The sequence below is a fragment of the Talpa europaea genome, assembly GCF_964194135.1.
Source record: "Talpa europaea genome assembly, chromosome: 2".
Taxonomy (NCBI): domain Eukaryota; kingdom Metazoa; phylum Chordata; class Mammalia; order Eulipotyphla; family Talpidae; genus Talpa; species Talpa europaea.
This window is the reverse complement of record NC_140068.1, coordinates 16,828,593-16,849,068: the sequence shown is the minus strand read 5'-3', so window position 1 is coordinate 16,849,068 and position 20,476 is coordinate 16,828,593.

The following is a 20,476-nucleotide window of genomic DNA, read 5'->3' as shown; positions in this document are numbered from 1 at the left end:
TACACTGTGGGGTTTCTTCTGTAGGAATGCATTTTTGACGAGCAGTCTGTCTGAATGAGTCCTTCCACTCTTTTGCTTCTAGGGTCAATAGAAATATATAAAACATTTCAACTTTCTGCAAAACAGGTGCTGTGACACCTACTAAAAGGAACAACAGTAGTAATAGCTAGGTAGCAAGTTATGGTGGAAAATGAGGCTGAACACATTTTCTGAAAGGGCAATTGATGTAAAGCTGAATTTTCTATCAGTTTAGAGTCCACAATTGTCAGCTGTTAAAGTGGACAATTACGAAGATGTTACTATCGTTTTTTAAAAAGCAATGTATATAAGGTATCATTTTCATTTAGAGTTACTGCTCATATGGGCAGGTTGGGGCACTGCTAAGATGATTCAAGGGAAAGAGGAGTGAAAGTATTCAGAGATTTCATATTCAGCACATTTCTACACTCTAGCAGGTGAGAGAGATCTAAAAGACTAGGAATGTAAAATAAGGTCAAGGAGTGATTTAAAAGTCTATGTATTTCTTTGATCATAATACCTAGCACATTTTCAGAGAATTTGCTAACATTAATTACTCCTCACAGCCTTCTCATTACATAATGTCAACAGCTGCACTTTGTCTTCATTGGTGAAAATGCATAAAAAGGGAGTTAAAAGATTGCTCATATCTGGAAAGGAATTGGAGGCAGAGCTAGTTTCTAAATTTTGCCTTTTTAGCACATCATTAAGAGCTCCAGCTCTGAGGAAAAACAAACCAGGTTCAAACTCTAGCTCTGTCATTTAAAATCTCTGTGACCAACTCCCCTACCCCAGGCTAGCCTCTTACTCTCTCAGTCTCAGTTTCTCCATCTGTAAAATGAGAATACTGAATAGATTGTAAAAGTAAACCCAGTTGTTTGTTATTTCCACATTTTTGCCTTTTGTTATTTTCCATGCTCTCACAAAGGATGGAACACATAATATCACAGCCTTAGTCTCACTGCTTGCTTTGACCAATGGGCTATTAAGAAGACCCATTGCAAGCAGAAAGCTGAAATGGGGTTATGCAACTAGGCATGTTCACAGCTTGTGATCAGAACTCATGCTTGTGCATTCACCAGTAGATTATCCAGTCCAGCCTAGTGGATGGTGAGAGACAAGTGGAGAACGAAATTCCCCCACTCATCCCAACCAAGACCAAGCTAGATGTCATGAGTGAGCCAAACCCCACATGTTGTAAGTCGGTCCAGAAAAATCACTCAAGATGTATAAATAATATATAGTTGTCTTTTGTATGCCACTGATGTTTTGTGGGTTTTTTGTTTTGCAGAACTGCTGTGACAATGAATATCTGATACAGGATGGTAGTACCTCTCACATATGTATCCATGTCAGTGAGAAAGCACATGTAAATCACTTAGCACTGAACTGAATGACAATAATAACCGCAGTAATAATGATTCAGGTGACTCATTTGGAAAACAGTTACAGAAGATGAAAGAGTATTCACAATTCATCTGTGGGCCCTGAACAAGAGCTCTCTCATTGAAAATTTTTTTAAAAATCAGACAATTTTACTTCCAGTTTTTGTAAAGGATGTAGATCTTTTTTTTTTTTTAAGGTTATAAGTATCCTGGATCTGTTCTCACAAGTACAACAGAAAGAACTTTCAGAAAGAACTTTTTTATTTAAAGAATTATTCCTTTATTTTAAGGTTTTTATTTTATTTTTTCATAGAACTGGGGTGTAGGCCAGAGGTGTAGGGGGTGAGAGGATTCACCAGAGACAGAGTGGGGAACAAAACGGGCAGATGTACAGAAACACACTACTCAGGGGAGCAGCAAACAAGACAGGAGAGTTCTGCTGTGCCATATATGGGTTAGCTCCCTGGCCAGGGATGGAAATCAGACCACTTTTCTGCAGGAGAGCCATCGTGGTGGTAGTGCTGAGACTTAATCCCTGTACCACCAAGAAGGTCCTAGAAAAAAAAATTTTGATTAAAAAAAAATCTCACATACATGAAAAGGAGAAAGACATTAAAATTCACAACCTACTAAGAAGCCTCAGGAATAAACTCAAGAGGTTTTTTTCCAGTGGAGAGCTGGGAAGGAAACAATAATCACCATCTTTATCTCCCTGACCCCCAATTTGGGTAATAATCTTATAATAGTTTAGTATGATGGTTAAGAAATTTGAGTTCTAGGGGCCTCCCCGGTGGTACAGGGGTTAAAGTCTCAGCACTATCAAGCTATCCCCAGCCACTGCCTCATAAATTCAATCCCAGGCCTGGGAGCTGACCCACATGGTGCAGCAGACCTCTCCTGTCTTGCCTGCTGCTCCCCTCAGCAGTGTATTTCAGTCAATCTGCCTTTTCTGCTCCCCACTTTATCTCTGGCGAATCCCCTCCCCCTTCCCCCCCACACCTCTGGCCTACACCCCCATTCTTGTATGCATAAATAAATTTTAAAAATATCTTTAAAAAAAAAAGAAATTTGAGTTCTAGAATTTAAAATATGGTTCTGCCCCTTACAAGAGCTGTGATCTTGAGCAAGCTGAATTCTATAAACTTCTATTAATTCACTCTTCAGTGGGAAAAAGAACAATAAACTCCTCAAATTGCAGCAAAGATAACAGAATGACTGCAGAGCCTTTACAGCCATGCCTGGCATACAACAGAGTTGATAAGTATTAGCTCTTACTCGCTATTCTAGCCATTAAGTCTGCATTCTGTCAGCACACTTCTAACTAGACTGGACTGCAGAGAATACAGCTATTTAAGCAAGGGGAGCTTAACAGGCCTTGATTCCAAACAGCCCATTACTTTTGAACTACCTATATCCAAACTTAAGTATAAACCAAAGACTGCCTCTCATGTTTTACTCTACAATGTGAGAAAAAGTCACACCCATGAGAGACAAGAAGAAGCAGAGTTTGGGTGAAAGGCAAGAGTGATATGTCTCAGGGGCTTCCAAGTCTCACCCATTTTATGAGAGAGTCCAAAGTGACTGCTAAGTTTGCATTGTTCATAGGCAGAGAGATGGATCAAATGCTCTTCACTTCACCCACCAATACTGTGAATAGAGAAGTGACTCTCCCAGCCTCAGACACCAACATCCTTCCTGTTTTGACTATTTCTCTTTTTAATCCAATAAAATTAACCACGAGGGCCTTAATCTACCCCCAAGTAAGCCTGTCTCCTTTGGAAAGGAGATCAAAAGAGAAGTTCAAAGAAATCTTAACCTCTCCTCTATGGAGCGACTTCCCCAACTGTTACCCTCATATCCTCCTGGTGTCAAAGAGAAGGCTTGTTATCCCCTACAGGTGTTTATGAATACCTATCTTTCGTAGCCCACCCCCCAAAAAAACCCTTGCTAAAATAGGTCAGGACATTACACAGCCCCAAAGCCACAGTCAGTTCCAATTCTTTTTCTCATCTAATATACTGCTCATCAAAGATAGCCAACCAAGCAGGGTGAACATGAGCACCAGATAAAAGGGGCCTCCCCTAATGGCGCAGGCGGTTGGGCCACAGTGCTGTGAAGTTGTCCGCATGCCCTGCAGCGCAGGTTCGATCCCAGCTAGCCAGCGAGAATCCCACATAGTGCAGCAGCCTTCTCCTGTCTCCCCTGCAGCTCCCCTCAGCAGTGTATTTCAGTAAATTCACCAGTTCTGCTCCCCACTCTGTCTCTGGTGAATCCTCTCACCCTCCCACGCATCTGGACTGTACCCCGGTTCTTGTATGCATGAATAAATAAATCTTAAAAAAAAAATATGGCCCAAATAATATGCCAACACTATAAAATTCCTGAAATTTATCATCACCTTATAAAAGTTAACAATATAAACTTGCTCTCATTATCAATTCAATCTGTTGTTCCCACAGAGAAATTTCAGTCCCAAATCTGCCCAATCCCATTTCCTTCTCTGATTCAGATCCAGGCAGAAGAGATGGTATTTGAGCCTTCAGGTAAAATCTGGGATCCTTGTTCAGCAGCTGCAACACAGGCTGTCTGCCAACATAGCTACAGTAGAGCCTAGTGCCCTCAAAGTTTGATTATTTCAATCTTAAGACTTTCATTTCCCTCTTGTCTAAAATAGCTAAGAGTCAACGAACATATGCGAATATCCCAGCATCAACCTTAATACCACAAAATGCAGAAGCACAAACTCCCAGAAATAATCTAAACATCAATTTCCATCTGAGGGCAGTTCCCTAACAAAATATAGCATTTCCCAGAACCCATGTTAAATTCCAGACCCTAATGCTAGTGCCAGCTACAGGCCCTTATAAAGATCTGTTGTTACCCAGATTTTCAAGGAAACAAAGAAAGAGGCTTTTCTTTAGATTTCAGGATGCCAGTGAATTTGTACCAACTGTTGGAACCATCTAATAACTGGGGAAGTCAAGTGCACTTGGAGGAACCCTGTATTTGTTGGGGGGAATGGATGCCCTGAACGAACTCCACAAACACAGGTTTTGTGGACTCCACCCCACTCCAGAGCAAAGAGATACAAGATACCAAGAACTACAAATCCTGGGCCTCCCATGGTGGCGCAGGCGGTTGAGCACAGCGCTGTGAAGCTGTCAGCAGCCTCTGCAGCACCGGTTCGATCCCAGCTGGCCGGCGAAAGTCCCACATGGTGCAGCAGACCTCTCTTGTCGCCTACTGCTCCCCTTAACCTGTATTTCAGTCCTTCTGCCTGTTCTGCTCCTGGCTCTGTCTCTGGTGAATCCTTTCACCCTCCCACGCATCTGGCCTGTACCCCGGTTCTTGTATAAATAAATAAATCTTTAAAAAAAAAAAAAACTACAAATCCCACAATGTCATCATCACCAAGGGAAGGATTGCTGGGAACAGAGAGTGGAGTTAAGCAGCCAGGTTTGGATGTAACCAGGCATGTGGGCCTTGGGCATCTCTTGGTTTTTCACCAGCTTTCAGCATACTGTTGGGGTTCCAGCCCAGCAGAACTGGTAGGACACATTCACCAATTTATCTCTCTTTCTTCCTCCCTGAGTTATTCATTTCTTCATTTCCCCTTCTTTTCTAAATAAACCCTTTATTAACCTTTTTGTGTGTGCCTGCAGTTGAGTCTTATTATAAGTCCCTTTTAAGCATATAATGAAGACCCACAGTCAGGCCAACCTGTTTCAAATTGGGGTTGCCCTGTAACACATTGACATGAACTGTGCTGCTGGCCATGTTTTGACAACAGAGCTGAGCTTAAATGCACAATTAAAATGGCAACTTCAAAGTAAAAAAGGTGAAGGATGTACTACTGCTAACTCTGCTCTTTCTAAGAGTGATCAGCAATGAAAAGATAAAGCCATCAAATATTTGAATTTAAATGTCAAAATAATAATATATCCTACCATCTACCCAAGGTTAGTTTATAATGAAAATAACTTCTAGATCCTGAAAACTTATCTGGTTTCTTTCCTCCCTTCATTCTCTACCTAATAACTGAAGTTATTATTTCCATGGTGGTCTCCAAACCACAGTTGGTTTCTATGTAGATTGGCATGTCACTTCCAACAATTTCACCAGCTGCTCTTTCTACTCAGGAGAATATGATTAAAATATTAATCTAGCTTCTGGACTTATCTAGCAGGAAAGTGATATAAATCAATCTCCACACAGCATTTTACTGGCTCTTAAATAAGCAGTGTTCTCCCTTTTAGGTATTATGCCTCCACAGAAAGTTTGCTTTTAGCACAGCAAATATAAACTTTTTGCCTCTCTGCCTCTCTGTTGCTTATTCATTCTGGCTTCTCAGCCCTGAAAATGGGACATTGCAAGCCCAACTCCAAACTGTGGGCTTCCAAGTGGGGAGAAATGAGCTAGAAGAAAACATCCATGGTATGAGTGGAGCTACCTGGTCGCCCAGGTGTCCAGCAGCGACAGCTCAAAAGCCCCCATGGACAAGGCCTGTCTGGAAGCAGAGACAGCAGAAAGTCTTCTCTTAGTAGTGCCTTTTACCCATTTGTCCTGGCTGACTGGAAACCATCCAGAATTGCAAAGCCATCACTCCGCAAAGCATTTGTGGAAACCGCCTCTGGGTCTAGCATTGGGCTAAATCCTTGCTTTTGAGGCGCTTACAGTCTAATTACTGTAATTAAAGACCAATTGAGTATTAAACTCTGTGACACTGAGTAGGAGTTTGAAGAAAGCGATCATTGTGGGCTGGAGCAGTTAGAAAAGATTTCATGGAGAGTGAAGGACTTTGAAGGGAAGAGCAAAATAAAACTTGAGGTTTATGAAGTTGATAAATTATGCTTAGGATAAAAGAACACTGTGCAGTGTGCCGGGGTTACCTATGGAGGAGACCCACTAAAGCAGGCAGATGTTGGCTTCTCCCTGGCATCCTGCCAGAGCAGCTTGTCACTAAGAAAATGGAATTTCTTTCAGATCACAAAGGAATTTTTTTTAAGGAATTAATCTTGGCTGATTAATGAATTTGTTTAGCATTTGAATCCAGATGGTGGCATTGCCAGTATAAAACTCAAGCTGACATCCTTAACTTATTTAATCTTCCAATATAGAAATGTCATTGAAAGGGACTCCCTGGTGGCACAGCGGTTGAGCGCTGGGTTGTGAAGCTGCCCGCAGCCTCTGCAGCGCCGGTTCGATCCCCAGCCACCAGAGGAGGGTCCCACATGGCGCGCAGACCTCTCCTGCCACCCGCTGCTCCCCTCAGCAGTGTACTTTGGTCCTTCTGCCTGTTCTGCTCCGTGCTCTGGCTCTGGTGAATTGTCTCACCCTCCCGCGCTTCTGACTGTACCCAGTGTTTGTATATATAAATAAATAAATCTTTAAGGAAAAAAAAAATGTCATTGAAAGAATTAATATTCTAGCCATTCCAGTAAAGGTGTCTTTAAAAGCTGAAAGCACTTTCCTACAAAGTCAGGGTTACTGTGGAGTGATAGGTCATTCTCCTGAGAACATATCAGAAAATTTTCTGGGGCTCTCCCTCCAACCTCTCTAACCCCTCCCCCCACTACTCTAAGCCATACCTGCCTTCTCCACCCCCATGTAGCAGGCAAGAGAGGAAAGCCATCTTATAGACTTGTAAGTGTGAACAGGCTCCATCCTGTATCCTATTAGGGAATTCTACTGCCTGAAGGTAAAGCCAGTCTTTTCACACCCAGATGACCAATGAGCCAGATAAAGAACATTGAACATGGGTACCCAGTCTTTGCATCTCTGCAGAACATTCTTTAGAAGGAAAGAGATTAAATCCTGCATTGCCTTCCTCTCACATCAGCATATATTTAGGTCAGGCCAACTTAGAACCAGAAGCCCTCACTGTCAAGAATAATTACATTCTTAGCAACTCACTATTCCCACCTATATAAACTAAATTCAAACTTGGGATTATTGGAACAGCTCTCCTGGACTAAAATCCATAGGACTGTTTTCCCACTTTGATTATCTACTAAACTCTATCATTTGAGACTTATCTCCAGTTAACACTCCAAAGGGCACCAACTAACCTTTGAGGATCAAGCAGTAGAAATGTGCTCCATTGCTCATAAGAAGTCATATTGTAGGGTTTTTTTTTTTAAGATTTTTTATTTATTTATTTATTTATTTATTTGTTTATACATGCACTGGGTACAGTCAGAAGCGCGGGAGGGTGAGAGAATTCACCAGAGCCAGAGCGGGGAGCAGAGCAGGCAGAAGGACCGAAGCACACTGCTGAGGGGAGCAGCGGGCGGCAGGAGAGGTCTGCGCACCATGTGGGACCCTTCTCCGGTGGCTGGGGAGCAGCCGGGGATCGAACCAGCGCTGCAGAGGCTGTGGGCAGCTTCACAACCCAGAGCTCAACTGCTGCGCCACTGGGGAGGCCCCATATTGTAGGTTTTAATCCAAGTAGTTAATGGAAATAACAAGATTTTGTTTTATTATTTTCACATAACTATTAACTTTGCACTTACCTGCCTATTTTAATTGAACTGTATGTGTTATGTGACCCAAGTGTCTCTGGAGGAACCACCTGGCTTTCTAGCACTTCTCATGATAAATGACAAAACCAGTGATCAGCTGTGAAAGAATATTTTCAACACAACAACTTGATTTTCCAAAAGAAAAAACTTGAAGATCCATTTTCTCCCACATATTCAACTAAATTGCTGAATGAATCAACTAGAATAGTGGGTTAATTCTGAAAACTTATTTCTAATTATGTTTAACTGAAATGTACCATACCACAACTTCTCCCTTTTGGGAGGGTTGGTGGTTTTTGTTATTGTTTGTTTCAAAGCACAAGAGAAATATTTTATTATGTAATTCTCTCACATTTAATCATGTTTTGGAAACAACTTCTTGTATTAACATTTCATTTCCAACCTATTGGGTTGGATGGAGATTTCTAATTTCTTGAGCTTAGGTAACTCAGATATCAATAAAAACAAATTATGTTTTCTCTGAAAACGAGCTCTAAACCAGTCACATGCTGATTGCCAGTCCCAGAAGTGTGGATTCTTCAGTGTCACATATATTAATGATGTGATAGCCTGACTGATAGGAAAGAGGGGGTAATTATGATACAGTGACCTAAGTTAGCAACCATTGTTTATGAAAATAAATAGACATGTGAACAGCAAGGACAGAGATTTACCTGTCTGAGGCAGAGGCCCTGCCTAAATAAAAAATAACAGGTGGGGGCCTCCCTAGTGGCACAAAGGGTTAAGTCTCGGCACTACCAAGCTAATGGCAGCAATTACAGCATGAGTTCGATCCCCAGTGAAGGAGCTAAAATAACCCACATGGGGTAGCAGATCTCTCCTGTCTCGCCCACTACTCCCTTCAGCAGTGTATTTCAGTAGATCCACCTGTTCTGCCCCACACTCTGTCTCTGGTGAATCCTCTCACCCCCCACACCTCTGGCCTACACCCCAGTTCTTATATGCATAAATAAATTTTAAAAATCTTAAAATAAAATAAAATAACAGGTGGTCCTGAAAGGTGCCTCTGAAGAATGGCATAAATAGAGGCACCAAAGCTGAGAAATTTGAGATGCTCACAGACCCATCCTCATGGTCCTGCAGCTTCTCCAGAGTTTGGGGAGAACTGCCAAGGACTCACCTTGAGAAGGGGTGCTCCCTCCTACGTGCAGATAGGCAGACTGACTCCTCAAGCTCATAAGACAGGTTCACTCACTCTGAATCACCATTCTCCCAAACTCTGCCAAGAGGTTTGTTAGCTTCCTGCCTTTTCCCTGCCAATCTAATTGTAGCTCATCTTACTATAATGTGGATTCACCCCAATAAATTCACATTGTGGTTCTGTCCATTTGGCTTGAGTCACAAGTGAAACCAACCTCCCTGCTTCTCAAAAGTTTGCACACTGGAGATCCCAAACTTGATAAAACATTCTGGTCTGGAGAGCTTTCAAAGCCCATGATCCCTCACCTGGGCCTATGTCATGATGTGCCGCTGTCCTGGAGCACAGGGTCACCAGGCAAGGCTTCCAAGAACCGATCCCAGGCTCTCCTGGCCAATGGAGCAAAGGACTCCTAGACTCTGTCTCAGAACTGCTGAGCTTATGTCTCAGAAGGCTGGAGCTGGCCATTAGTGCTTTTACCAGATGTTTTACACCAGACCTTGGTGCCCTGCTTCTGGAGATACCTGATCAAACCCAACACTAACTGCATTTCCTTCTGTTTCAATTTAAGAAAGTGGCCTGGATAGAGTTTTCAAGATAAGAAACATTTTTTTCTTTTTGGCGAAATAGAATAAACATAATAGAAAGGTACACCAAACAAAGGTGTAGTTTAACAAATTGACATAAAACTTAGATAGCCCTCTGTGCCCCCCAACCCCAAGATTATGATAAGAAACAATGCCAGCAGGTCAGAAGCCCCCTGCCACTGACAACCCCCCCAACCCCATTCCTGATCATAATCTGTGTCCCCACTGCCAAATCACAGTCCACAGTTGCTGAAGGTCCAACCCAGATGGGTGTGTCTTCAGGGTTTTGCGTAATCTTTTCAGTCCCTTGCAGCTCAGAAGCACCACTCAGATGTTTCCTGAAGGCAAACAGACCTTCAGGTTCCCAAGGCAAAGTGGTGGTGAAGGAGATTCTCCCAGTCTCGAATCTCAGGGATGCTGGACTCAGTCTCCCTTCCTCTCTGAACTATATTGCCACATATATTTCTGTACCTCCTATTTCCTCTCTAATGAGTGATGCTCAGCTTTGGTTGCTTTTTTTTTTTTAAAGAGTTATTTTATTTATTTATGCATACAGAGCTGGGGTGTAGGCCAGAGGTGAGGAGGTGCAGGTGAGAGGATTCACCAGAGACAGAGTAGAGAGAACAGGTGGATCCACTGAAATACACTGCTGAGGGGAACAGCCCGTGAGACAGGAGAGGTCTGCTGCGTCATGTGGTTCAGCTCCCTGGCCAGGGATCTAACTTGTGCTGTAGTGACTGCCAATAGCTTCATAGTGCTGAGATTTAACCCCTTGAGCCACCAAGGAGGCTTCTCATTTCCCTTGTAATAAACCTTTTATTAACTTTTCTGTGTGTCTGCTCTTGAGTCTTCTTCTGAGTCCTTAAACACAATGGTGAGGACTCACACCCAAGATACCCCTTTTCCTGGGGTTGCCCTGTAGCAAGACCATATCAGAAGTTCGCAGTTATGGGTATAGGTTGCAGGCTCTAAGAAGCTGCTTCTCTGCCACCACCATCTGGGAACTGAGTTTGTAGTGTGACCCACAAGTCTAGGACTCCTCCGGCCCAGCAACTCCAGCACTGTGCCCAAACACAGGTGATAAATGGTGTGCGTGTGCAGACGCAGGCCCATGGGCGTTTCCCTGCTGGTGCAAATTCCCTGAGTGCTGCCTTTCACCCCACACCGTCTCCAAAGCAAATGGGCATGGCAGATTATTAGATGAGTATAAGAGTAGAAGGCTTATATCTATTCTAAAGTATGCTTTGGATGTTGGCACATTATTATTTAAAAAATGAAGTGAGACAGTTCACAAAGTTGCGGCACCATGTGCTGCCTTTGATGCTCTGCTGCTTGGGACCCCAGCATCAGTGGCTACCCGGCTGGCTGGCTGTCAAGCAGGGCCTTTGCCATCTGGCTGCCCTGTTTCAATGGAGACTGGATCAACACCTATGACAGCACAGAGCAACAATTAAGAGCACACACTCAGGGGACAGCTGGCCCGAATTCAAATCCTGGCTTTGTGTAGGGGTGCAGGAGGAATTTTTCTATATCCTTCTTGGTCCTACTAGGCTAGCGAAAAACCAAATAAGCATCTGATTAATAGGGGTGAAACCAAAAAGAAGTTTAATAATAACATGGATTCCTCCTGTAGACATGTGTTAACTGGAAATAAACTCTCGATGATAGTTAGACAAAGAGTTTATTAGATAATTAAAGTGAGGATTCGAGCCAGCAAAGCAGTTCGACAGATTTTACTCTGCGTGAACTGTTCCAACAAACACAAGTTTGAATTTAGTTTATATAGATAGGCGCAGTGAGTCACTGACATTAAAAATATAATTATTCTTGGGGGTGGGGGGCTTCTAGTTATAAGTTGAGCTGACCTAAAGATGTGCTGATGGCCTTTATTTATGCACAGAGGAATTAATTAACACAGGATTTCATCTTTTCCTTTCTAAAGAATGTATTTTAAAGAGCCAAAGGCTGGGTACCCATGGTCAGATCTTATTTATTGGACTCCTTGGTCATCCGTGGGAGTGAAAAGTCTGGTTTTTCCAGCAGGCTTCAGACTTTGCATTGCTGTTTCAAGTGCTTCACATCCATGCAGATGGTCTTGCTCTCTCTTCTATGCCAAAGGGAGGGGTCATTTTCCCCAAACATGTTACAGTATGTTCACACATGGAAGAGACCCTGTAAAACTGAGTAACTCGTTCACGTGGCTTCCTTCAGTCACCATCTTAAGTAACCTCAGCTAAGACAAAAACTTTAGGGTGAGGAGGTCAGTAATGGAGGTCACCAGGAGAAGCACAATAAACAGAAGTATAACTTACTCAAATTTAACTTCTGCCTTCTCCACTGATAAGAGTAAATTAGGGCATCCCAAAATGGTGAAGGAGAGAAGCCCTTAGAGACATTTTTCTTCACACATGTAAATGTCTTACTAGGAACAACCTCTACCCAGCCTTGAGAGCCCCAGCTCTATCTGAAATAATCCTTTTGCCAAAGACATATTTGGGGGTGGCAGATTTTGTTCCCCCACATTCACAATTTTGGCTCTTCTTGGGGCAGGTCGCACATATTCCAATTCTCCAACCCCGGCAGCAGACAGCAGATTGCAATTGCTGATGCTCTGAGTCGTGGTTACATGACTTCCTTTCGTTCTCAGTAAAGCAGAAGTGATGTTCACTTCTGGACAAAAGCCCTCCTTAGTCAAGTGTGGCACATGGTTGACCTGGAAGTTTAAGAAATATAGACCCTCAGGTCCACCCCACACATCCTGAATCAGGAAGTGACAAGATCCCAAAGCGATCCATATGCGCTTTGGAGACTGGGAGGCCGTGTTCTAGTACACTGAGCATTATTTGCTCTATTTTCTTCTCTTCACCCCCACCACAATGACTCATGTTCTATAAGAGAGAATTTCCTTTAACCTAAGCCCTTAGCCTGACCTAAGATGGACAAGACATGAAGCATGAAAGTATTAAGCCTTTGCTCTAAGCCAATAAAACATGAGGATAGAAGGGAAAATGTCCCTGTTCCCTCTAGGTTGGCAAATAATCATCTGATAGGTTGATAACAGAAAGAAAAAATTAATAATAATATGTGTATCTTCTCTACACCTGGGAGAAACCCAGGAAAAGTGACTAATTCAGCAAAATTGCTTAAGTCACCACCTTAAATAACTTCATCTAGAGACAAAGAACATAGGGATGGAGGAAAGTCAGTAAAGGGAGAAAGACACAGCGACAATGACTAACCCTGATGTGGATGTAAGTGGCTGCCTTCTCCACTGATAAGAGCTGAGGTCTTTTCACAAAGAGGGGGACTCCCTTACAAATGCAGATTTTCTTTTACACATGTAAATGTCTCTTAACACAATGGCAACCCCCCCAAGGCTTCAGAGCCCCTCCTGTGAAATAACCCTATGCCAAAGAGACATTTGGCAGGTAGCAAATTTTGTGTATTACCTGACCTTCGCATAACCCAGCCCATTCTGACTAGTAGGATCACTTAGTACCCTCAGACGCTGGGCAAGTTACTTAATTTTGTTATGTTTCAGTTTTCTTGATGTAAAATGAAGAGAATGATAGTGTTACAGGGCAGGGAGAGGGGCACCCCAGAACCCCCAAGCCTGCCTGCTGTAAATAAATTCTGCCATCCGCCACATCAACACAAAACAAATGAGACTTTAGTAGGAGGAACTTTAACACAATTAGTGAACAATACAGAAAAGACAAAGAATCTAGTTTCTAAATCAAGAACCCAAAGTTACCCGTCCCCTCGTGGGTTAGAGTCCATCCAAATGGGATTGGCCCAGAGCAAGGCCCCAAAGCCTGCCACAGGTCTAAAGCACCTTCCAGTGGGGACCCACAGAAAAGGATCAGGAACAACCAGACAAGTCTGGAGGGAAAAGAGCAAAATCAAAACCAAGACAAAAACCGCCATTGTCACCTCCCCACGGGTCTCTCACCCACATCTGTGTCACCCAGTCCACGACCAAAAGGGAAGTGCAGTTTCTTCACGTGTCTCTCTGCTCCATGTGCCTCTTCCAGGTCTCCTTCTGGCTCCATCCTACTTCCTTCCTTCCTCAGTCTCCTCTGAAGTCTCTTCTCTCCTGCTCATCTCCACCCTCCCTTGGGTGGGGCACGAACCTGGAACCTCCCCCTTTTCTGGGGACCACCCTGTTACAATAGTACTGGCTATTGCGCTGTTTTGAGGATTAGTATGGTTACGTATGGGCGTTCTACATAAATACTAGCTTCTATCAGTGACCCAAATATTGGCCAAAATCTTGTCTGGGGATGTGTAATTCCAGTCTTCTTACTTCAGCGACTATAGTGTAAGAACCATTGCCCAAGACATCCCCAACCCAACCACACACGCCAGGATTCACTCCAACAGAAAAAGAATGAAAAAATCACCCAGTTAGGGTGGCCCTATACCCCCAGGATGTCATGACAGGGTGCCAACCATGCCTCTTCTCCCATGCCCAGGATGTGGGGACCAGCAGCATGTTGCTGACTGAACTCCATCCCTGACGCCTGGATGGGATGCTGAGTGTGGTGCCTCAGTCTGAACTCAGCCCTCTGACCTGCTGTGTGAGGAGGGCTGCTGGGAAGGTGGTGGAGAAGAGCTAACACTTTGGGGGGAAACTTTTAAAGGGAGCAAGGCATGTGAACACGCCCTTTTCTTTTACCGCATTGCTCTGTAAGGCAGTTGCCCTTCAGGCCTCCGTGAAACTGCCGCTTCCATAGCACCACTGTCAGTAACTGGATGTCTCCCGCCACACCATTGGTTAAAATTAATGTTTTTTTCCCCCCTCTTTTGGTGCATCAAAACCCTTTGGTCTATATTTGTTGTTGTGGGGAAGAATTAGGGAGGAGGCCAGAGGCAAAGGGTTAAAGAATTCACCAGAGACAGAGTGGAGAACAAAACAGGCGGATTTATTGAAATACACTGTTAAGGAGGGCAGCGGCCGGACAGGAGAGGTCTGCTACACCCAGTAAGGATCCAGAGCCTCTATTTATACTCCAGGCATCATTGACTGGTTATGGTGACCAGCCTTGGGTGTGTCTTGTCTAAAGAGCTGGTTCTCCAGTTTATCGGCCCAGTTTCCATAGGAATCCCCTTCACTCCCTTTATCCATTCAAGTCTCCCAATCTTGCTTCCTGGGCAAGGAGTGGGAGCATAGTTTTTAAATTTACAGAAGAAATATTTTAATGTCCTGGATCTCTTTCACATTTATAAATCTGAGAGAACCTCCGTAAATGAAATTATAGGTGGATAGGACAAGTTATCCCTACTCTGTGCCAGTGGACTAAATGATGGACTGGTGACCCCTGTCTAAACAATTTGGCCCACCACACTGACCATGAGGCACCATGACAGACAGAATATGTTAGATCCTGACTAACAATTAACTCACAATTTGCTGGAGGGAGAAGGCTGAGAAGCTGCGTGCACAGTTATAATGTAACCCATCTGTGCACGCCTGGGCATAGCCCAGCCCAGAACAAGCTGTGATGCTACCCTTTAAATATAATACCTCCTCCTCCTAACTCCCTTTTCAGAGCCAGGCCAATTCTCTTTTCCAGCACTGGTTCCCTCCTGGTTCTTTCGACTATACCTAGCACTTTCTGGTGAGCTCCTTCTCTAAAAGGCAAAAGACTCCCTCTTTTGGGTTGGTTCTGTGGCAAATCGACAAAAACAAAACAAAACAGTTGTGTTAAGCAGCTCAACACGACTACTCAATAAACCACATTCTTCAGTTCCAAAGTTCCAGCAGTTAAACAAGCTCCTTAGAGATCCAACCTCAACATTTTATATCTATAATGGCATCCTCTTAAAGGGCCAGACAGTAACTATTTTGGCTTTGGCAACTATAGGCTTCTGTCACCACTACTCAAATTCTGCCATATAGCACAAAGTGTCACAGATAATATCAAACAAATAGGCATGGCTGTGCTCCAATAAAATTTAATTTATGGACACTGATATTTGAATTGTATATAATACAGGCTACTAAATTCTACTGATTATTTTTAACTGTTTAAAAATATAAAACCATTTTTTAATTTGTGAGTGGTACCAAAATAGGCAGCAGGGTGACTTTAGCCCATGGGCCATATTTGGCAATTCCTGCTCTAGACTCTGAAGTTCCTATTTCTGCAACCACATCAGAAAGTCTCAGCTACATGGTATGTGGCCCAATATTCATTTAAGCTCAGGTGAGAGGGCTTCCCTGGTGGGGAACACTATGAAGCTATTGGCAGGCACTGCAGCATGAGTTCGATCCCCAGCCAGGGAGTTAACCCACATATGGCGCAGCAGATGGCTTCTGACTCGCCTGCTGCTCCCCTCAGCAGTGTATTTCAGTAGATCTGCCTATTCTGCTCCTCACTATGTCTCTGGTGAAACGTGTCATCCCCCACTTTTCTGGCCTACATCCCAGCTCTTGTATGCATAAATAAATCAATCTTCAAAAAAAGAAAATAAACTCAGGTGAGAAATAATCCCATGAGCTTATTTTTACTAGCTCAACTTGAAAAACTTAGATGTCAAACTTTCACAAGAATTTTTGACAGTCTTACCGGTAAAAATAACGTCATCCATCACCCCTGTCCTCACCACACACAATTAAGAATTTATGGAGCAAGAAAATAGTTGGCAGTTGTCTTCATAGATGAAGTCAATGCAGCCTCATTCTTTGGCCAAAAGGCAAGGGATACCAGTTCCTGATGCCTCTTCTCCCCGAGGCTATTCAAGGCCAGTAGATACAGAACCACTGGGAAGGACAAGCTCTGGCTTCAACATGGACTTTTAACCAGTAATCTCGTTACTTTTTTTTTTTAAAGAAACTTGGCTTCTACTATTTCTACTGACACTCATTTTGGAATGGCAGTGTTTATCACATTTTAAGTCTAGATGTCTCTATGGAAACCCAAGAGAAACTACCTACCTAGCAATATACATCCTATAGGCTGTTTCTGTATTACCAGAAATATCCTAGTCCTATTTTTTGCAAAACTCCATCTTATTAGGTATAATTAAATGGATAAAATTATTATTTTCAATGAAGACATCCAGAGAGAAAGAACATATTTCTGAGATAGCCTTTTAATTTTTATTAATACATCTTATTTAAAATATTCTTATTAAGTAAAGAATATTATAAATATTGTCAGATATGATGAAAAAAGAAGGAATACAGTCAAATAATTGAACAGTTGCTTGAAATTTATATCATTAATTTTCTTCTCCTTCCCATCAGTGTCTAATAAGCGCTCTTATAAAAATGTGCTAAGAGTTCGTCTCCCCAAACTGCTCATTTGTTGCAAGTACACAGTAGAGAAACAGATAACATCTTCACAAGTGACCAACATTATTATCACCAGTGAGGGACAGCTGGCCTTTGGATGCCTCTAGACGTGACATTGAGAAAAACCTATCCATCATCTAGAATACACACATTGAATCTCATAGTGAGAAAATGTCAGAAAAAAGAAAAAGTAAGAGAGGAGCTTGGCACAGAAGGGCTGTATTATTTTTAAAATGCCAATGTCATACAATCAAGGAAAGACTATGGAAATGTTCTAAATTAAAAGAAGTGAAAGATACATTATAACTAAATGCAATAAGACTCTTTAATAGATCTGGAATTGCAGGAGAATGGGAGAAATTATCTAAAAACCATTATTGGGGGGCCTCCCCTGGTGGCGCAGTGGTTGAGCGCTGGGCTGCAAGGCTGCCCGCAGCCTCTGCAGTGCCGGTTCATTCCCTGGCTGCCGGCGAGGGTCCCACTAAAAAAAAAAAAAAAAAAAAAAAAAAAAAAAAAAAAACGAAAAACCACCATTATTGGGTCAACAGATAAAATGGAACACAAAGAGTGGATTAGATGAAAGTACCATACCAATGTTAAGTTTACTGCACTATGATTAAAAAAAAGAGAATATCCCATGCTTTGGAAATACTGAACTATTTCAAGGAAAAACCCATGATGCATGACATGTAACTTTCTATCAAATGGTTCAGAAAAACACATACATACATATATAACATAAGACAAAAAAGAACTGAAGAGAAAGCAAGTGATAAAGCTAAAGGTATAAAGCATTAACAACAGGGGCCTCCCTGGTGGCACAGGGGGTAATGACAGTGCTATCAAGCTATCGCCAGCCACTGCAGCACCAGTTCTATCCCAGCAGGCCAGGGAGCAACCCACATGGCGCAGAAGACCTCTCCTGTCACGCCCACAGCTCCCCTCAGCAGTGTATTTCAGTAGATCTGCCTGTTCTGCCCCCACTCTGTCGCTGGTGAATCCTCTCACCGCCCCCACCACACCTCTGGCTTATACCCCAGTTCTTGTATGCATAAATGAATCTTTAAAAAATAAAGTATTAACAGGTTTCAAGAATAAGAGATTCATGGATACTTTTGCAACTTTTCTGTAAGTTTGAAATTATTTTCAAATAGAGAATTCAAACAAAAAAATGAATAGTTCTTGCCTATATGGAGTTCTTGGCTGTTTTCTTTCCATGATATTCCAAATACAACACAGGAAGAGATGCTTGTGCCAAGTAACAAAGAAGTGCAAAGATATTTTAACATGTTTTATCAGTGATTGAAGTCTGCCAAAGCATCACCCACCACCCTGTCTCAGCAGAGTCCGCTGCAAAAATCAGCAAACACTGGAGACTCTAGCAAAAATCAGCAAACACTGGAGACTTAGATACAATCATTTCCCACTAATTTCTCTAGACAGGACAGTGATTCTAAAACCTTTTCACATCCCACAAATTGTAGAATTATCTCATATGCAAAACAAGTCTCTCAACTGTTCTCTTAGACAGGCACTATTAAAGCAATCGATCAGATTTGATGTTTTGAACTGGGGCATCTTAATATTTTAAGTCTGTCTAAGTAGCTGGAGGCAGGTCTCTTCATTGTGTATCCATAACTCATTGCCGCCACTTCAAACTGCTGTCAGAATCCTGTAGTTTTTGTGTCCTTCACCCCACACTGGCCCTACGCTGGCACTGGAGGTGCCGACCTCCAATCTGAACACACCATCTAAACTGATTTTTCTCACAAAGTAGGAAGCTGCCCACAACCAAAAATTTAGGAGACACTTATTTCTCTAAGTCAATCACTGGAGAGACTCAAAAAGGTCATAAAAAAATTGAAATTTTCAGCCATGCATAGGAATGTGGCAATACCCCTTCTCCAAAGCACAACAAAGAAAGAACATGTGTCTATTGATAAGTGTTTTCAATCCTTCCCTGTTCAAAGTTTTATTTTCTTCATCCTTTATTAGAGACTATCTGTGACTTAAAATACCCATGTACTATTTTTGGCTTTGGATTTTTATCCTAGATAATCTCATTATTCATTTTCTTCTATATTTCAGTAAATAATTATATTTAATAAATATTTACCAAGACTAGTTGGCATAAAATGCTTACTAAGTGGCAGTCTACAAGGAAAAGATTCCAGGTTGTTTGTCTACAAATAATCCCTACGAAAAGGCTATAAAGACAATCAATATGATGAAATCTGCTTGCAGGATGGCATAAGGAGTCAGAAATGAATTATGAGCAACTGCAAAGAGGGATAAACTAGTCAAAGCACTAAAATTTAATGAGAAGATAATTTTTAAAGTAGGTGAAATTGAAAAGAAGGCACACGGAACATCATTATAGATTTAAAATCATGCATATTCTTCTCCATAAAACTTCTCAAATGCAGTTAAAAACACACACGTACAAAACCAAGCAATTATAAATCCTCTGAAGCATGTAACTGTGATTAGCTGCTACTCTCAGCAATATAAAAATACTTTCACCACAATTACATTCCAGCCTGTAATGTAATTCAAAACAAACAAGTCGGAGACATCGCTCAAATGGCAGAACCAACAAATACAGATGCTTTGCATCAAGGAAATGAATCCACTGAAGAAATGCAACCAAGAAGGAGCTGCCTGGCAGGGTGCGGGGCTGGGTTTCTGATGGAGCCGCGAGGCCCCCTTCTGGGCAGATGTGGTGCACCCCAGCCTGGCTCACCAAGACACACTTGCACCCTTCCCGCTGTCAAGCATGAACACGGGGGAATTCCTGCCTTTGGAAACCCTTTCCAGGGCTGTGTTCACATAGGAAAATTTTAGACTTGAAATTCTTCTGAAAAGTTGTCATTTGTAAGGCCATTTTTGAAATGGAATCAGGGAGCTATTACACAGAAACTGCACAGCTGTCTCACTGAACTGGGCAAACACCTCTGGACTGGGCCAACAGCAATTGTTTTAAGAAACCAGCAAGTAAACCACTGGGAAGAACTGATAATTATGAACGTATAGCTAAAAGAATCAATCAAGTTCCCTTTTCATCCTTTCTACAGAATCAGAACCAATTATGTACAGTCAGGAATAGCTAAGCCTGTTAACACTAATCAACTTTACTTTAAACCCTATCTCATTTTCTTCTTTTCCCATAAAACCCACTGACTATGTCTCTCCAGGGGGCAAATCTGTGTGCTCCCAACTGCAATTCTTTGATCCTATGTACTCTGCCTTTTTAATTGCCTTCTGAGTTTTTAGAAAAAGAAATCACTATCCAATTTCAGATTAAACTGACCATTCTATTTAATTAATTCTGCAACCAGCATTTCCACCACCCAATGGCACACCTATCCCTTTATCCTGATCTCCTTTTTCTTTTTGCCATAATTCTTGCCACTAAATACTGTGCACCTGGTATGTTTGTTATGTCTCCCCTGCTAGAATATAAGCTCCACGAGGGCAGGACACTTTGTTGGGTCACTGATTCAATG